This window comes from Hordeum vulgare, chromosome 1H (assembly GCF_904849725.1).
Source record: "Hordeum vulgare subsp. vulgare chromosome 1H, MorexV3_pseudomolecules_assembly, whole genome shotgun sequence".
Classification (NCBI taxonomy): Eukaryota; Viridiplantae; Streptophyta; class Magnoliopsida; order Poales; family Poaceae; genus Hordeum; species Hordeum vulgare.
Window position 1 is genome coordinate 511,313,067 of NC_058518.1, and position 5,559 is coordinate 511,318,625.

Sequence of the window (5,559 nt, forward strand, 5' to 3'; positions counted from 1 at the left end):
AACGGAGCTTTTCTCGAGAAGGAGTTTCTCTCGAGAGAATTGAGTGGGAGGAAGATAGAACTTGACGAGGTTGTCGAACCTCTCGTCCCTCTGGATGGTGGCGCAGGGCAAGGGGAAACCTCTGTCGTTGCGACGCCGGTTGAGGAGGAAGTTAATGATGATGATTATGAAACTCCGGTTCAAGTTTCTGTTGAACCACGCAGGTCGACGAGACCACGTGCTACTCCAGAGTGGTACGGTAATCCCGTCTTATCAATCATGTTGTCGGACAACAATGAACCTGCAAATTATGAAGAAGCAATGGTGGGCCCAGATTCCAACAAATGGCTAGAAGCCATGAAGTCCGAGATAGGATCCATGTACGAGAACAAAGTGTGGACTTTGGAGGTACTGCCTGAGGGCCGCAAGGCTATTCAGAACAAATGGATCTTTAAGAGGAAGACGGACGCTGACGGCAATGTGACCGTTTATAAAGCTCGACTTGTGGCAAAGGGTTTTTCACAAGTTCAAGGAGTTGACTACGATGAGACATTCTCACCCGTAGCGATGCTTAAGTCCGTCAGAATCATGTTAGCAATAGTTGCATTTTTCGATTATGAAATCTGGCAGATGGATGTCAAAACGGCGTTCCTTAACGATTTCCTTAAGGAAGAATTGTATATGATGCAACCCGAATGTTTTGTCGATCCTAAGAATGCTAACAAGGCACGCATGCTCCAGCGATCCATTTATGGACTGGTGCAAGCATCTCGGAGTTGGAACAAATGCTTTGATGAGGTGATCAAAGCTTTTGGGTTTATACAAGTGGTTGGAGAATCTTGTATTTACAAGAAAGTGAGTGGGAGCTCTGTGGCGTTTCTAATATTATATGTGGAAGACATATTGCTGATTGGAAACAACGTAGAGTTTTTGGAGAGCATAAAGGATTACTTGAATAAAAGTTTCTCTATGAAGGACCTAGGAGAAGCTGCTTACATTCTAGGCATTAAGATCTATAGGGATAGATCAAAACGCCTGATAGGACTTTCACAAAGCACATACCTTGATAAAGTTCTGAAGAGGTTCAAAATAGAACAGTCCAAGAAAGGGTTCTTGCAAGTTTTACAAGGTATGAGATTGAGTAAGACTCAGTGCCCAGCAACTGATGAGGATAGAGAGCATATGCGCTCCGTCCCCTATGCTTCAGCCATAGGTTCTATCATGTATGCGATGCTGTGCACTAGACCGGACGTTAGCCTGGCCATAAGTATGGCAGGTAGGTTCCAGAGTAATCTAGGAGTGGATCACTGGACGGCGGTCAAGAATATCCTGAAGTACCTGAAAAGTACTAAGGAGATGTTTCTCGTGTATGGAGGTGACGAAGAGCTCGCCGTAAAAGGTTACGTCGATGCAAGCTTTGACACAGATCCGGACGACTCTAAGTCGCAAACCGGATACGTATTTATTCTTAATGGGGGTGCGATAAGCTGGTGCAGTTCCAAGCAAAGCGTCATAGCAGATTCTACATGTGAAGCAGAGTACATGGCTGCCTCAGAGGCGGCTAAGGAGGGTGTCTGGATGAAGCAATTCATGACGGATCTTGGAGTGGTGCCAAGCGCACTGAATCCAATAACCTTGTTCTGTGACAACACGGGTGCCATTGCCTTAGCAAAGGAACCATGGTTTCACAAGAAGTCCAGACACATCAAACGACGCTTCAACCTCATCCGCGACTGCGTCGACAGGGAGGACGTAAATATATGCAAAGTGCACACGGATCTGGATGTAGCAGACCCACTGACTAAACCTCTTCCACTGGAAAAGCATGATCAACACCAGAACTGTATGGGTGTTAGATTTATTACAATGTAATTCGCATGATGATGTGAGGACTGGATTATTGAGTCTAGTGCAAGTGGGAGACTGTTGGAATTATGCCCTAGAGGCAATGATAAATATAGTTATTATTATAATTCCTGTATCAAGATAATCGTTTATTATCCATACTATAATTGTATTGAATGAAGACTCATTTACATGTGTGGATACATAGACAAAACACTGTCCCTAGCAAGCCTCTAGTTGGCTAGCCAGTTGATGAAAGATAGTAAGTGTCTTCTGATTATGAACAAGGTGTTGTTGCTTGATAATTGGATCACGTCATTAGGAGAATCATGTGATGGACTAGACCCAAACTAATAGACGTAGCATGTTGATCGTGTCATTCTGTTGCTACTGTTTTTCTGCGTGTCAAGTATTTGTTCCTATGACCATGAGATCATATAACTCACTAACACCGGAGGAATACTTTGTGTGTATCAAACGTCGCATCGTAACTGGGTGACTATAAAGATGCTCTACAGGTATCTCCGAAGGTGTTCGTTGAGTTAGTATGGATCAAGACTGGGATTTGTCACTCCGTGTGACGGAGAGGTATCTCGGGGCCCACTCGGTAATACAACATCACACACAAGCCTTGCAAGCAATGTAACTTAGTGTAAGTTGCGGGATCTTGTATTACGGAACGAGTAAAGAGACTTGCCGATAAACGAGATTGAAATAGGTATGCGGATACTGACGATCGAATCTCGGGCAAGTAACATACCGAAGGACAAAGGGAATGACATACGGGATTATATGAATCCTTGGCACTGAGGTTCAAACAATAAGATCTTCGTAGAATATGTAGGATCCAATATGGGCATCCAGGTCCCGCTATTGGAGATTGACCGAGGAGTCTCTCGGGTCATGTCTACATAGTTCTCGAACCCGCAGGGTCTACACACTTAAGGTTCGACGTTGTTTTATGCGTATTTGAGTTATATGGTTGGTTACCGAATATTGTTCGGAGTCCCGGATGAAATCACGGACGTCACGAGGGTTTCCGGAATGGTCCGGAAACGAAGATTGATATATAGGATGACCTCATTTGATTACCGGAAGGTTTTCGGAGTTACCGAGAATGTATCGGGAATGACGAATGGGTTCCGGGAGTTCGCTGGGGGGGGGGGCAACCCACCCCGGGGAAGCCCATAGGCTTTGGGGAGACACACCAGCCCTTAGTGGGCTGGTGGGACAGCCCCAAGGGGGCCTATGCGCCAAGAAAAAGAAATCAAAGGAAAAGGAAAAAAAGAGGGAGGAAGTGGGAAGGGAGGGGGACTCCTCCCACCAAACCAAGTCCAACTCGGTTTGGGGGGGGGAGTCCTCCCCCCCTTGGCTCGGCCGACCCCTTGAGGGTCCCTTGGACCCCAAGGCAAGGTCCCCCTCCCTCCTCCTATATATATGGAGCAATTAGGGCTGATTTGAGACGACTTTCTCACGGCTGCCCGACCACATACCTCCATAGTTTTTCCTCTAGATCGCGTTTCTGCGGAGCTCGGGCGGAGCCCTGCTGAGACAAGATCATCACCAACCTCCGGAGCGCCGTCACACTGCCGGAGAACTCTTCTACCTCTCCGTCTCTCTTGCTGGATCAATAAGGCCGAGATCATCGTCGAGCTGTACGTGTGCTGAATGCGGAGGTGCCGTCCGTTCGGTACTAGATCGTGGGACTGATCGCGGGACGGTTCGCGGGGCGGGTCGAGGGACGTGAGGATGTTCCACTACATCAACCGCGTTCACTAACGCTTCTGCTGTACGGTCTACAAGGGTACGTAGATCACACATCCCCTCTCGTAGATGGACATCACCATGATAGGTCTTCGTGCGCGTAGGAAATTTTTTGTTTCCCATGCGACGTTCTCCAACATTGACAACTCAACTGCTAATACTCGAGAATATTCTTTGTCCCCCTTATGTCGAATCAATAAATTTTGGTTGAATACTCTACCCTCGAAAATTGTTACAATCCCCTATACTTGTGGGTTATCAAGACCTTTTTCTGGCGCCGTTGCCGGGGAGCACAACTCTATTCTCTGAGTCACTTGGGATTTACATGTGTTGATCACTATGAAGAATCCGAGAGATCCAAAAACTAAAGTCTTGCCCTCAACTAAGAGGACAAGTAAGGAACTGCCATCTAGCTCTACACTTGATTCACCTTCAGTTATGAGTAAGTTTGCGACACCACCTCCTGCTAGTAATCCTGATATGTCGCCTGTGCTTGATGATGCTACTTCTACTATCCATGATGCTTGTGATGATGCTTTGCTTGATAATGATATGCCTCTGGGTGAATTTCTTGATGCTCAAATTGCTAGAGTTACTACTGCATCTGCTAGTGCTTCTGAAACTGATGAGATTATTGAGATGGAACCTGCTGTTACACCTGTTCGACCTGGCTCTCCTAGATATGAATTGCCTAATATACCCAAGGGTTATGTTATGGAAGGAGAGGTAGCTGAGGACTTTCTTGCTTGTAAGGATAGCTATGATCTTGAGTATCTTTTACGCAAGTGGAAAGAGAAGTCTCGGAACGCTAGAATGAAGTATGATCCTAAGTTTGCTACTTCACCCATCTTTGTCACTGATAAGGATTATGAATTCTCTGTCAATCCTGAGTTGATTACTCTGGTCAAATCTGATCCTTTTCACGGTTATGAATCTGAAACCGTTGTAGCACATCTTACTAATTTGAACGATATAGCCACCCTATTCACTAGTGAGTAAAAGATCCGCCATTACTATATCCTTAAGTTGTTTCCTTTCTCACTAAAGGGTGATGCTAAAGCTTGGTTCACTTCTCTTACTCCTGGTTGTGTGTGTAGTCCCCAGGATATGATATACTACTTCTCTGAGAAATATTTTCCTGCCCATAAGAAACAAGCTGCCTTGCAAGAGATATACAACTTTGTGCAAGTTGAAGAAGAGAGTCTCCCACAAGCTTGGGGGAGGCTTGTCTAGTTACTCAATGCTTTGCTTGATCACCCTCTTGAGAAAAATGAAATACTTGATATCTTCTATAATGGACTAACCGATGCTTCTAGGGACCACCTAGATAGTTGTGCTGGTTGTGTTTTCAGGGAACGAACTATGGAACAAGCTGCAATTCTATTGAATAATATCTTGAGCAATGATAATGCTTGGACAATTCCTGAACCACCTCTAAAGCCAACTCCAAAGAAAAGAGGTATTCTATTTCTTAGTCCTAAAGATATGCAAGAAGCCAAGAAATCTATGCAAGAGAAAGGTATTAAATCTGAAGATGTTAAGAATCTACCACCTATTGAAGAAATACATGGTCTTGATAACCCGACACGGGTAGTAGAGGTAAATTCTCTTCGTAGATTCGACGAGAGTTATATTCCTTATGATAAACCTGCTAGCTTATGCCTAGATGAATTTGATAATTTTCTTGTCAAACAACAAAGTTTCAATGATTATGTTAGCAGACAACTGGAACGAAATGCTTGTATGATCAATCATATAAGTGCTTGTTTGGATAGAAATGTTAGTGATCTTAAGCTTATCAGTAAGCATGCTTCTATGGTCACTACCCAAGTAGAACAAGTACTTAAGGCTCAAAATGACTTGATCAATGAATTGAATGACAATTCTGTTAGAGTTGTTACTAGAGGAGGTAGAATGACTGAGGAACCTTTGTATCCTGAGGGCCATCCTAAGAGAATTGAGCAAGATTCT